The sequence below is a fragment of the Falco naumanni genome, chromosome 1 (assembly GCF_017639655.2).
Source record: "Falco naumanni isolate bFalNau1 chromosome 1, bFalNau1.pat, whole genome shotgun sequence".
NCBI classification, from domain to species: Eukaryota; Metazoa; Chordata; class Aves; order Falconiformes; family Falconidae; genus Falco; species Falco naumanni.
In genome coordinates, this window is record NC_054054.1 from 117,826,143 (window position 1) to 117,840,596 (window position 14,454).

Consider the following 14,454-nt stretch of genomic DNA (forward strand, 5'->3'; position numbering starts at 1 on the left):
TTCACTGTTCCGTGGGCTGGTCAGGGACTTCATCCTTACCTGCTCCTTTTCCTTTCCAGAGGTCACTTTGGTGTCTGCTTCTCTACCTGATCATCCAAAGTGGAGCAGCCAGAACCTGGGCCAGTCCCTTCAGGCATGGTGATGAATGGTGTGGTCAAACAGGATCGCTTGGACCACAAAAGTGCACCGAGTGGAAATGAAGAAGAGAAAGCCCCCAAAGAAAAGACTGTCAGTGAAGTGAGAGAAGGCACCAAGCTCCAGCCACCACCCTTTGCGGAGAGGAAGAACGGTAAGTTCCTTGCGCGGCGGTGTCGGGAGAGGGGAGGTGAGACTGAGTAAACGCTGGTTCAGCATCTCCTGCGCGTGCTGGGTTTGTGGCTCGCCGTTGGTTTTGTGTGTGGTGCTTTTGAGGGTGTTTCCGATAGCAACATTTTAAGGTTTAATGGAACTTTAAAATTTCCTCAGCTCCTCATTTCTGAGGCTCCTCAGCTCAGTATTTCTGAGTCAGCCCTAAACGCTGTTGTCAGACTTGAGGCAGTGATCGTGTTCCTTGCAATCAAAGTGTTTGGTATAATTTTGGCTGAAGAGTGGCATTTCAAGGTGTTAGGAAAAAAACGGTGTTCTGACTGGGATCGGCTGGGAATCGGGGTGGTATGAAGTTGATTAGTAGAGAAGAAATGGAAAGAGTATTTTGTTTGCAAAGGCACTGCTAGACTTGTTCTGCTCTCGCAGAGCACTGGATGCTTCAGATAACCTTGTCTTCGGCAAAAGTGCCTCAGGTCAATGTAACAGCAGAATTTCACTCGGGCCTCTGCAAGGGTCATTTGTGTTTCCTTGGGCATGGGTCCAGCAACTAGTCTTCCTGGCAGGTATTGACCCAAGTTTCAGTGGAGATCTGTTGGTAGAAAGCTGATGGACAGAAAACCCTACAATCCAGCCTGTGTAAAGCATGCTTAGGCTGAGGAGTTGTTTGCCATTTCTTTCCGGCAACTGTATAATCTATGAAATGAAGAAAATTCCTTTTGTGCACTCTAAGGCTTTCAACATTAAGTCCTCAAACATCACACAATATGAAAGCACAGCTCAAAGGCACTATTTTTGCTTTGTGTCTTTGATTGTTTGCATTATTGTACAGGATCCAATTTTTCTCAATCATTATAAATCAGAAATAATCCAAATGTTGTCATCATGGCAGTGTACTGATGTTGGACGAGGGTAACACAGCAGAGATCCAGACCCAGAGTCTGCCCATAGCCAGACTCAATCACATCAGTGAGGGCACATCTTTTCTAAAGTCCCAGATATCAAAGTATACCTAGGATAATATGATGGTAACAACAGGAAAGATGACATGGACTTGTAAAGGGGCAGACTGTTTGATAATGTAAAAAAATTCATATTTTCTCTGTAGCTTTCACATTCTTTTTTTTTTTTTTTTTCTTTGGATCCGTTTCCCCCCATGGTTTTTGTTGTGGGAATGCAAAGAAAAAAACACCTCCAGGCGCCCACAGGGCAAAGCTGCCTCCCAGCACAGCCAGCAGACATGCAGATACTGCACTAAGCCCTGCAGCACCATGAGCATCTGCCTTGCAGCTGGTCTTGTGGCAGGGATACGTGCCCTGCAGGGCTATTGGCTTGATGGTCCACCAGGACACAGCTCCGCTCCTGCAGCTGGCCTATGCTGGGCTGTTTGCATAGTCTCTAGGCAAGAAGAGTCTCCCACAGTCTGGGCATCCCATCAGCCCTTCACTCTCCTCCTTTTGCTGCTTGTCCCTCTTTTGTACATTTATACAGCGCAGGGACTCGGCTCTTCCTGCCATCCCCGTTTGGGAACAGCTGGCTGCCTTCATCTCACATCATCTCAGGAGCTGGCAGGCCCACCACATGTCACGCATGTCGTGTGGCACCCGGGCCAGCCTTTGATGTCATGCTTTCTGGTGTGACAGCTCCTGGTGGAGCAGCCTGATGAGCACCCAGCCAGGGAATGAAGAGGGAGGGGGGGCACCCTGTGGCTGCCCTCTGCAGCGGTACACAGCGGTCACCCCCCTTTGCCCTGTGAGACACTGCAGAGCCCTGAAGTAGATGTGTCCCCACTGAAGGCAGAGCCTCCCTGTCCCACTCAGCACCATTGGCTGGGTTGTCACAGCAGAGACCTCTTACCCCATCACCCCACCACAGGATGGAGGGTCAGTAGTTGGGACTGCCACGGGGAAAAAGCAAGACGTCAGTGTCTTCTCGTATCCCACCCCCAGCAAGGCCACCTGCATGAGCGTGTACAGCGCTCTCAACCTCGCCCCACAAGTACAGCGGGGAGAGCAGCAGGAGGGGGCAGGGACCTATCATTCAAGCTGTGCCACCAGAGGAGACAATGCCTGGGAATGAGTTGGGTGGAAGGGATGACACTCTCATCTGTTGTCTTTAGGGATGCCAGGCTGTGTAAGGAGAAGCAAGTGCAAGGTGTGTGACCCCTCCCTCCTCCTGCTGCCCTGTTGCATCCCACCTCCTGAGGGTACAGGGTGTGCACGCCCCAGCTGGGCAGGACCTGGCCCCTGTTCTGGGCTTTTTCCAGCTTCAGGCTGGTGATCTGTGGTGGTCTGGTTGGTGTTGGACAGACACCCGTCTGTCAAGGGCACAGCTTCTCAGAGCGGACTAGCTCCAGCCTGGGTCTGAACTTCCAAACTGCAATCTTTATTTGACTTAACTTTGATTTAATAAAAACGATCTATCTAGACTATTTTTAAATGGGAAAATAGTCTTTTTAACTCTAGTATTACTAAAAAATGGCTGAGGGGATTTCATTTAAATTTGTAAAAATAAATCACCTTTGAGCAAGCAGAAAGCCCATTCGGCAGGACCTCCAAAAACCTGGGACTGGATGCACAGGTCCAGGAAAATGGAGACCGTTACCTCTACAACAGGCAGGAATCCTGACGTGTGCCTGCCCAGCTGTACCCCCAGCCCCTGGTGCTCTCCTGGGTGGTACACAATCCCCCAGATCATGGTGTTTATATGCTCAGTGACATCTCCTCCTAAGTTTTGGTCCACACTGGCCTAAACTGGGCAGAACTGTGAACTGTATTTTCAGGAGACCCTAAGGCAAGTGTGGCTGTGGGTCTTCCTAATGTCACTAGTGATGCTGGGTTTAGAGATGAGGTCTGCCTAGACCCCCACCCTACCCGTTGTGCGTGCTGGGTACTGGATCCATGGGTTCTTGCACTTCTGTCTTGCTGGGGACAGGCATTTTGAGCTCAACATGGTGACTTCACCCTCTCAACCAATGCTCTACCAGCCCATTTCACTTCTCCATGTAGCAAGACTGTTGAGTCTCAAGGTCAACATGTGACATCTCTTAGAGTGAGGATACACCATGTTCTGCCCATGCCTCTGTTCCTCCTAGAGTTGGTTTGGTTGCACACAAAGGCAGGTAGAAAAAGCAGTAAGGTAACTCATGATGCAGTGGGCATGCGGGCCTCTGCAGGGCACTGGGGCCCCCAGCAGCCACCTCCCTGGGGTGCTGAAGCCTTCAGCCTGGGAATGATGAGGGACAGTGTCCGCACTGCATGGTGTGAGCTGAAGTCCCATTGTGCAGGTGCCAAGGGTCATCACGCCCTGATCCAGAAATGCTTAGTACATGTGTCCCTCACAGGCTCGGTCATGCACAGGTTCAGTGCTCTCTGACCCACAGTCCGAGCCAGAGAGGGCAACCCCCTCCCCATGGGGTCTAATTACTGGCCAAGGAAAACAAACATGATCTCTTTTACTTGTGTCTGAGTAATAAACTGAGTTGCCTGCTGGTTGGATAGCTGTTCCTGACAGCACGTTAAGCGTACTTAGGATCCATAAGATGTTTTTCCCTCGCAGGTCCATCCTAAACCCTCTCAGATGTTGACATCAGGACCAGTGGTTAGTCTGAAGCATGAGTGCTCCCAGCATTATTTTCTTCAGCTAGTAACAGTTTCCATCTCACCCCATCCCATCGTGCTGCATGCCTGTACTTTACCTGTGGCAGCTGTGCCATGGGAAGAGCTGTACAATGTTTTACTTGTCTTCTCTGGCTTGCATCAAGACTGCCTTTGCCCTGCTCATTCCCTGGGCAACTGAAGATAACGATTTCTCTGCATGCCTTCCTGGCAATGAGGAAGGCAGTGGGGGTGCAGGCTCTGTGGATAAGTTTGGCCATACATCTCTCCCAGTGTCAATTTGGCCTGGTGGGTTTCAGAAAGAATTTCATGATAACACTTACAATGACAAGAAAAGGGGCCAGAGAACATGCAGGAGCTAATTACTATGGAACAGGTCCTCCAGAACTGTGTCAGTAAGTGTACTTGATGTGTGAGGAGTCAGGCATCCTCTGGTACAGTCCAAAGTTAGCAGAGTCCATGGCTTAGAGCTACTGTCCCTTGTTCCCTGCACTGGGACTCTGAGAGTGAGATGCATTTTGCTTACAGAGCTATCGAAATGTGAGATGTCCTGTCTGATCTGATGAGGTTTCTCTGCCTCAGAAACCATGCTCAGGATGGGCTCAGTCCCCTCTGGAGGGTCCCATTTCTCTCCAGTGACTATTGGAGTTTACATGACCAGCCCTGACCAAGACACCCCTTAGAGAAGAGATTTTCCCCACTTGTCTCTGCACACATGTCTCCCAGTCTGGGTGTCAGAGCTCCCGCTGCAGGTGGTGAATCTAATCCACAGGCGTGTGGGCAGGGGCCACTGGCTGGCTCCTGCAGTTGGGAGAGCTGAAGAGTTCCCCTTGTGCCTACTCTGGTTCAGCAGTGTGTTTGCTAACTGCTCATAATGTTTCCACATAGGTTTCCCATTGCTGATTTTGGAAAATAATGTAGTTAAACTCTTGTGTTTATTTGTGTAGTGAAATAGACCTTCTGACCACCGACTCCTTTAGCCCCCTGCAACAAAGGGGAGGATTTTCAAGTGCCCATCTGGTTTGTGTTTAATGTAATGTGCAGAAAGGTTGCACATTTTCAGGACCCGTGTTCATAAGTAGTAGATTGTACAACAGTTTATTACACAAATGGAGCTTTATATTGCTGGGCTTTGTTGAGCTGCCAGTTGGGATAAAAAACAAAAGTAACGTGCCTCATAGACCCTATCAAGGAAAATCAGAAAGCATTAAATTCTGCTCAAACTATCAGCCATTGGTGAGCTGGTAATCAAATCCAGAAAGGCTGGTGGGAGGTCAAGACTTTCTTGCTCTTGGTGTTTCTGAATCAATAACTACTACAAAATACATGTGAGTGAAACAACAACAACAACAAAACAAAGACAGATGCCTGACCTAGAAATCGTCACAACATCACAGTGCATAGGCCAGAAGAGGCAAGATACGGGTTTGGGGGAGAAAACCCACGTAGTCTCTGCTCAGCTCTTGTGGTGAGCATGTGTTTTAGTTTAAATCTATATTGGAATGGTTATTAAATTACTATCTAGTCCAGAAAAAAAAATCTATCCTTTGTTCCACATAGCCAGGTAAGAGGTGTATCTACAGGAAGATTTTCCAAATTACCTTTGGATCCAAATCAAATAAATATTGCAAACATTGTATTGAACCCAGGTGATATCTAATCCGCAATGAAATATCAGCCTGCAGCCTTGAACTGCACAGCCCAGCTTTAATGCCACTTAAATCAGAATGTAAGAACTAAAAGAATTCCAGGAATCCAATGATATAAACTGTATTTTTAGAGCTGTGAGTGGCTTGTGAGAGTGAAACATTGCAGTGACTAAAGATAGCACAAGCAAGGTTTTCCATGATTTATCGCAAGAACGCTCACAGTAAGTTAAAGTCATCGAATGTTGTGATAGCAGCACCTACATGTTGGCATGTTTTCAAGGCAAGTCATTCATAACGTATTTGTCACAGAGCAAAATTTCCATAACAGAGCTCTGAGCTGCGTCTCACTTGCACAAGCACCACACACATCACTTTTCTATTAAGGCACTGAGAGGCTCATTTGTTTCCTAGGATCTATTTTTTTTTCTTTAGGACAGCCAGGGGGAACCCACTTGCCTGCATGTTTCAAACCTTTCACAAGCTCCCAGTCTGGCTGAGCCATCAAAGCGGCGGTGGACAAAGACCCTGCCTCGGACCCAGCCAGTCACAGTCCCACTCCATTCCCTGCTGGCCTTCTGGCATTTAGTTATCATTTTAATAGGAGTTTGAGTGACCCATCATTCCTCCTTGGATGCTTGTGTCGCTCTGTGCACTGAGGGGCTGGGTAGGACCTTTCTTTGCTGAGCCAAATGTCTACAGAGGTTATTTTAAGGATAAAGTCATGGCAAACATTTCCTGACACCTCCTGATCAGCGTTGCTCTTGGCTCCTGGCCCTTGGCTAGCTGCAGTTTGCAGGGTAAAGGAACTGGTTTTTTGAGAGGGGGCTATGCTGCAGAACTGTTTTCTCCCAGTTTCTCGCGCGCTGGGCTGCAGTCAGAAGTGGGCCACCCTGCAGAGAACTCGTTGCACAGGCAGGTTGGCCTTTGCTCCTGCAGCCACCTGCCTGGCAGCCTGAGGGTCACCTCAAGTCTCCTTTTCTCATGTGTCAAGTCTCAAGTTCCCCGTCCAGCACGGGAACCCCCTGGAGGTGGGGGGCCCTGGCCATGCTCCCCGGGCAGGTGTCCCTTCTCTGCTGGATGGGGACATCACCTGCAGGGTGAGCATGGTGGCTGGGAGACTGGAGTCAGTTCCCCTCCCCCCTGTCCCCTGCCTAGCCCTGCTCTCGGTCCCACGGAACACTCGGTATCCAGGCTCTGCCTGTTGTCCTTCCCTTGTAACCATGCCTGTAATTAAATAAACACGGTGTGCCAGTGATTATAAGCTTTCCTCTCCCTGCTGCACTGGGGAAAGAGCACTGATGTCTCCATGCACAGTTTGCATTTGTCTTTAATCTTGTTTACATTTGTGGTTATTTCTGTGTCACTTCCATGATTTGCACACCCTTGAGGCTGTTGTTTGGAGCACCTGCGGTCAGGTTGCACTTAGCATCTCACTCATTTGTAATTGATTTTGAGATCTAGCTAATAAATAGTAAGGTTCGATCCAGGAGTCATTTCTTGATTCATGATCAAGCCTGATAAATGGCATGTGAATGACATCTGAGCATGTGAAACTTCTTTCTGCAACTGTGATCTGTGGTATAAAACCTGATAGCCCTCAAATCATAAAAGAAAATATCCTCTTGCAAGAATAACACCGTGTTTGCTCCACGCATGTTTAACCTGCAGGACTCAGCAGCATGTTGAGCTGACTGACACCAAAAACTCAGAAGGATTCTGGAAAGGGTTAGGTATTTCTGGAGCTAATGAGAATATCCACAGCATCATAGCAAGCAAGCATGCACATACGCAAGGGGGGAATCTAAAGGGAATGGTAGGGGAAGACACCTACTGCAGTAACCCCCTAGGTAAGCTGGCTTAATAGAAAAATTGACTAACAAATGAGGCTTAAATATTTCTACATGGCAATCTGTCTGTTAGGCCAGGGACTTATTGCAATTTCCAGCACTTCAAGTTTGTCAGCTGGGATGCATTGGCTCCTTCCAAAAGGTCTGTTCTTATGTAAAAGGAAGTTACAGATTTATGCAGAAACATCTAGGGAAGTTTCTCTGGCCCTTGCTTCATAGTCAGTTGCCTCAGTGCTCGCAGCTGGTGAGCAGCGAGACCAGAGGAGTCACAGGAGACGCAAAGTACTATAGGTTTCATTGCACTTGGATGCAAAGACATCCTTGCTCCACGTCAGCAAGTTAGAACTGATGCCTCGCTGCTGACACTGATAGCCTTTAAACCTCTGTGTTTGTAGAGCTGGGAAGAGGTGATGATTTGTTATGGCTTTTAGTAGGAGATCACCAAGTTGTAAAGATCAGGTACTTTGCAGAGATGATCATAAATGGCGCGTTCTGTCCTTGATCAGCATGAATATATGAACATACTGGAACAAAAGATGTTTCCAGTTAATGCACCATCTGTGTTAGATCTGTCCATTCACAAAGAGGAAACATATTTTCACTCTGAACGACTTTTTAAATTAAGAGACAACAAGGAAAGCGAGTACGTAAGTTGTATCTGCGTGTCTGCGTGCGCAAGTGTTTGTGGGTGTGGACGTGCACGTGTGCATGTGTGAACCCCACTTCGCTCAGAGCTGCCTGACCTCTGCACAATGTACAGAGGAACGGCACAGAAACCACACAGCACCACATAATCCTCATGACATTCTTCGCGGTGCAGCACAACCTCTTTTTTAAACTAACTTTATGGAAATTGTCATCAGTAGAGGCAGCGCAGGGTGAAACGCCTGGGAACCAGCCCTGCTGGGGGAAGGGCAGGTAGACTCCAACCAGGGGCTGCCCGTGTGGGTCCTGGCTGTGGGGCTTCCTCAGGCAGCTGGGCAGGCGCTGCTGCAGGGTGCCAGGCTCCTCATGGAGCCACCTCCACCTCAGTGGTAGGCCAGTATCTGGGGTGAACTGGGGCTTGCCTCCATCTTCCTGCTCAGGGGATGGACCAGGGCTTTGTGTGCACCTCCACTGCAGCGGTTCACTCACTTGCAAAGCCCAGAGGAGAGGTCTGAGCAGTCAGGGCAGGGATGCTGGCTGCTCTGGTGCTGGGGGGAGACAGTGCAAGCACCCCACCTGGAAAGCATGATGCTTGGTCAGGGTTTGTGTGCTGACAGTGCAGCTGGAGCCACAGACCACGTGGAGAGCTGGAGAGCACCAGAGAAATGCTGCCATGGCTAATGGGTAGCCGGCAAGGTCACTGTGGGAGACCTGCTCAGAGCTGGTTACATGGGGCTGGATAGGGCTAGTCCTTCCCTTCCTTCGACATTCCTGTCACAATAGCTCTGTCTGCCCTCGTGCTCCCTTGTGCGCCCAGTTCCTCTGTTTGTGTGACAAGCAAAATCTCCCAGGGGGATGGACAGGCTGTGATCGCAGCCCTTGCCCTCCATTCCCACGTTTGTTGTAGATCCTGCTTTCTCAGGGCTGGTTCTGAGCAGGCTTGAAGGAGTGGCACTTCCAGGAATCCATCTCCAGACCCAGCGCTGCATCGTCTTCTGGTAACATCTGGCACATTTGCGCAGATGTTTAGTGCTGTGGCTGCTTCCCAGTAGTTCGCTGGGGTGGCGATTGGAGAACAGCTCTACAGATGGGAAAAGCTGCTTCATACTGGGGTTGGGCAAACCAGCTCATATATTTTAAAATGAAAAGAAAGGAAATTCACAGCTGTGTCTTTGTTACATGTACATTTAGGGCCAAATCCGGCCTGTTCTGGCTTGGACGTAGAGAACGCCGCAGGGAGAGGGCTGTTCCTTCTGAGGTTGCTGAGCAGCAGCAAAATCTCTTAATAGCTACTGCTGCAACTCTGGGTCTGCACACCCATTGTTTCTTCTGTGCTGCATCTCTCAGAAGATATGGGAAATCTCTATGCTGCCTCCTCCTTGTTCCCCCATCCCCTAAACCCTGCTGTTCAGGGGCAGACAGTGCTGGAGGCTATGAACTAAGGACACAAGATCAATGTGGGTACCAATTCACTGGCCTTTTCTGGACCCATGGGAATGGGGTATGACCTATACTTTCCTTCCTATATCGCTGAGGTTTCTGCTTTACAAACCTTTCTTCCTGATACAGGCTCCCACGCTACCTCGCTGGGTTCTTCTGCAGGAGGGGAGAAACCTTCTGACCTCTAGAAGGTTTAACAAGTGCTTGGAAGCACCATAACCAGCAGCACCTATAGAGCTGGAGTCGTAATTGCAGATGGGTTTTAGGGGTATGGCATCCATTGCTGTTAGCAATGGACATTAAATATTATGTCTGGGGCAATGAACTTCATTTTGTTCCTTTTATGGGTGCTTCTCCCAATACCACAGTCCTACAATGCTCATAACAGATGTGAAGTGCTCCCCTGGCCAGCCAGCAGCACGTGGGACAATAGACATTGTCCTCAGTGGTACGCAGTTTAGCCAAGGATCGCTGCACTGGTCAGGATGCAAAAGACTGTTGGGAAATGTGACAGTAAACATAGAGCAGCACTGTTCACAGTGAAGCATAGCTTCCAGCTACCCAGTGAAGTTAGAGTAGAGGAAAAAGAAGGACCCAGGACATATAGACATTGTTAATTGATGACATCAGGAGGCTGGCCAAAGTTTTAGCATGCCCATAAACACCAAGCGGCAAGCCTCTGTGTTTGTGATGCGATGGGGAGCAAGAAATCCTAGAGATCCCAGCTGGAGGAGTGCTGCTGAAGCAGCAGGAGCACTAGCCTGCCAGAGCTGCTGTCGCCTGCAGCTATGAGCAGCCATGGTTTGCTGCATAGTGACAGGCATGGAGACCAAGGTGGCTGTGGATTTGTTACAGTAGTGTTGTCCAAATCAGTTACAGGAGAGACTAATGTGAAGCCAGCAGGAGAAGCACTGTATGTTCTGTGCTCAGGACTGTGTTTGCAAACCGCCAGAGCAGTGCTCGGAAGGAACATGGTTACTAGCAAAGATGTTAGTAAAACAAGAGGAATCGTAACATTAGCATAAACATGACAGATCCCTTCCTGATGGATGCATGTAGTCCATAAACATCATTGTCATATTGGAGATCTTGCCAGAGATTCCTGAAGGTGCTTTCAAGCATGCTGCAGTCTCGTCCTGTGGTTCTTGAGGTTTCAAAATTATGGCCATCTGTTTGCAATTGAGGCCCATTTGGAGCAGAGGAGAGTGCTGCCAAGAGACTCCATTTGGGCTAAGAGTGCCTTTGGTCCTGCTGAGAACTTCCCACAGGCAGGTACTGCCCAGAAGGGTTCTGCATCGTCCCAAGATGTGGCAGTCAAGCTCAGCTGAAATGCCTGTGATGGGTATGATGCCAGGCCAGTGCAAGGGTCTGTGAATGTGGTGATGGATAGAGGTTTCTCAGATTCAAGGCCCAGCCCTGCAAACATCTCCTGTCTGCTGTGCTGGCATAGGCAATGCTCAAAATAACAGCTTCCAAGGGTGAGCGTTAAGTTGGCTTCCAGAATGTGCAAATGTAGCCCGGCTATTTGAAGGCTTGGCAGCATATTTGAATTCTTGCTTTGCAATATCTGTTGGGCACAAAGGTCTGTGGGCATGATTCAAGAGGGCTGTGCAGGTCACCTCAGTTTCCTCCAGACCCTGATGTGTGTCATGTAGGGATAATGTTCAGGCATCACTTTGAAAGTCCTCTGCCACCCTGGTGAGCTCTGCACAGACACCAAGGGGGGAAGGAAAACTTAGACCCTTTCCATCAGGGAAGGGGATAAAAAGGGAGAAGCAGTCCTGAGAAAGTGGGAGATTTTGCCAGCCCTTGGATGTTTCTGTTGAAATTGCAGAGGGGAAGACAGAGAATCTGTCCATCTGCATTGTGTGGCTTGTCCAAGCATGGGCTGCTGTCGTCCAGATGTGCACCTGGTAGCTTTAAACCATCCCACTGATAGGTGCCTGCTCCCCTTAGCTCTGTGCAACCTCAGGCTCTGTGGGAATGATCAGCAGCTTTGCTGTAAGCCCGCAGGTCCCCTGAAGGAGGCTGTCTTTATTAGCACTGAACCAGGGTCTGAAGCGTGGGTTTAAATGTCAGTCTGCCTTAAAAGCCTCAGGCAGCCCCTGACGTGTGTGTTGTGATCCTTTTCACTCAGTACAGATCTGCTCTACTGAAAATGAGCCTGAAAGTTGATAAGAGCCCCTCATTAGGCTTGAAATAGCCCTTTGCAATGTGGGACTGTCTGGAATAGGTATCATATGAAGAGGAACATTCACAGCACAGCAGAAAAGAAACTGAGGTCATGCTGGCACTTTGGTCCAGATGCAGGTGCACAGGGTGCTCAGGGGTGGTGCTCTGCTCATGCTGTATGTCACCTAGGACAGTGATGTTTTGGTGCTCCCTCTTGCTGAGATGCAATACCAAGGAAATATATAGAAAGATTGGAGATGCATTGGAGGGACAACTGTACTGGAAAAGATGCAGTGAGTGCAGTCTGGGAACTGAGTAAAGAGACAGGATTCCCACCTCTGTGGCAGCTGCAGAAAAAGGCCAGAGGTTTCTGTTCAGTTGCCTGTAGCTGGGTGAAATGTGGTGTTCCTGATACAACAGTGCCATGGCAGTGATGCATTCACTGCCTTCGGAGAGGGGGGAGTGACTCTCCTTTACTTCCAGCCTCCCCTGGTACCGTGTGTGGGAAACACTGTTGACACTGTGGCAACTGGGATTTCATTCTGTCAGAGTTTTGCTCTGTGCCAATGATAAAACTCCTCTCTCCTTGGTCCCTTTGTAGGGATGGAAAACATGCCTGAGCATTCAGGCACACTTTAAAGTCAGTCAAAACTGTCTGAAAGTATATTTTTCTGCTATAGAACATAAAAATATTATCCTTCTGGCGTGCCTCCCTGAGAATATTAAAAATAGCTTACTGAGTTACTCTGTGAAAATCACCAATATAATAAGACTTTTGTGTCTTATTTCATTAATGAAGGAACTCTAATGCTGTGCTTTAATGTGATACTGCTGTAAATCAGTGAAGAATATTTTTGGAAAAACGCAATCCCATTATTCAAAGATATTTTTGTAGGGTGAAGTTAGAAAGAAACATTTATTGCCATGACTTTTGTCCAACTCAATAAGCTATTTGCATCTGAAAACTTTAGTGCTAGTTAAATAAAAGCATGCTTCTGCACAGGGGATGGCATTTGCTTTGCCGGTTTGTTTTACTGCTGTTTGTCCAGCACAGGGGAGAATCTGTTTGGCAGAGAAAGGCTTGGAACTGAATCCTGTCCTGACCCCTCACAGCGGAAACCTGTGGCTTGCTCAGGGAAGAGTCAGAGCAGGACAGGGCTTTTCCTGAACAGCATCCAGAAGGCAGCGAGTCTTGAGATGTAGCCTGACCCCGAGGCGCAGGACTGCTGTCCCGTTTCCAGCCTCCAATTGTTTGTTCATAAACCCCTGGGCCTGCGGCTGTGCTAGAGGAATGCCCCGAGAACGCAGCCCAGGAACACAGGGATGGTCCTGGCAGGGTCAGGGCAGAGGTCACTCTGGTTCACCCTCCCATCTGCATCCCTGTTAGCCAAAAGAAATGTGGAAGCCCAGGGCAAGCGCACAGCAGCAATTCTCCCACCCAGCAATCGGCGATGCAGGGCTTTCTTAACCAGGAGAAAGACTTGAGATTTAATGGCCTCAGTAGATATTTCTTCCACGGATTTGTCCAATTGCCTTTTGAACCCCTGTAAAACAGGTGATTTGCTGCTTTCGCTGTGGCCTACCAAGGGATGTAAATCACGGCTCTGCCGCAATAACCAGGGAAAACAGGCAGCATCCCTCCCGCAGCCGCTTCCCCGGCTGCTGCGCCGCTGCCGCCACTCTGCTCTCCAGAGAAGCAGAAAGCGCTCATATTTTTTGGTGTTTACAAAGGCTCCTGTGATGGTCTGTGCTTTGAGAATAGAAACAGGATTCTTATAATGCCTGAGTCCCGGAGGTGCTTATTGCTTGAATTGCTTGCCTTTAAGCCTCTCTGCAAGGTGAGGAATGGCTTATGCAGCAGGAGCACGGATGAGCTGAGGGAAGAGTGTCCTCTTAGACAAGAACCAGTGTTCAGCTGTTGAAGCTGAGAGCAAATGATATAAAACACCACAGTGTTGTCATGAGCCTGGAACTAAGCATTACACAAACCCTCTAAATCCGTACAACCAGATGGGCATGCTAGGTACATCTGGAGGAAACCTCTCCTGCCCAAAGCCAAGAGCAGCTTTCCCTCAGTCATTCCTGACAGAAATTTGTCCACCCTGTTCTTGAAAACAGGTCTTCTTCAGATTAAAAAAACTTATCAGCGTTCCCCTCAGCCCCTTTTTCTCCAGACTGACCCTCGGGGTTTGTGTCTTCATTGAATGCCTTATCTTCCAGACTTCTGGTGTCTCTTTCTGTCCTTTGGGCCCTATTCTGTCATCTCTCATCTTTCATGATGTGATGCATAGCAGAACTTGGTGCTCGAGCCGAGTGCATGCCTGTGCTGAGCTGAGCGGGAGGTTTAAGTGATTTCTTTTGTAGCCTGCACTGTGCCAGCCCAGCACTCAGCCTTCTCACAGTTGCACAGCATCACTGATGGTCCTGACCTGACTTGTGACCCAGGTCTGCTCCCACAGAAGCGTTTTGCTCTGTACATTGTGTATGTGCAATAGGCCATCCATGACTAATCCTCGCTGGATTCATCTCTCTAATTGTCTTCACATCCTAAGTTCCTTTTAAAAATCATTTCTAGCTGGAATGCTGCTCTGCTGCATGTATGTGCCCCTTTACAACTTTGTCTCATTAAATAAATTTCTACTCCCCTTTGTAGACGGACACACAGAAGTCATGGGCACCCTGTGGCATTTAGTGACCCACTGAGGGCTCCTTTCTGAGCGTGCCTTTCTAAGCGTTCTGCACCACCTTGGACAGTTTCATGCAGACCATGTTTTCCCAATA

At 48.7% G+C, this 14,454-nt stretch overlaps 1 protein-coding gene across 1 annotated transcript in view; it reads left to right on the plus strand.

Moving 5' to 3' along the window:
* The first annotated feature begins 209 nt into the window (after positions 1–209).
* The window catches only part of MYOCD (myocardin), a 102,690-nt gene continuing 88,445 nt past the window's right edge, over positions 210–14,454 (plus strand). The window contains exon 1 of the mRNA XM_040580647.1: positions 210–289. The gene's annotated coding sequence lies outside the window, so the exon portion shown is untranslated. The remainder of the gene's footprint in view (positions 290–14,454) is intronic.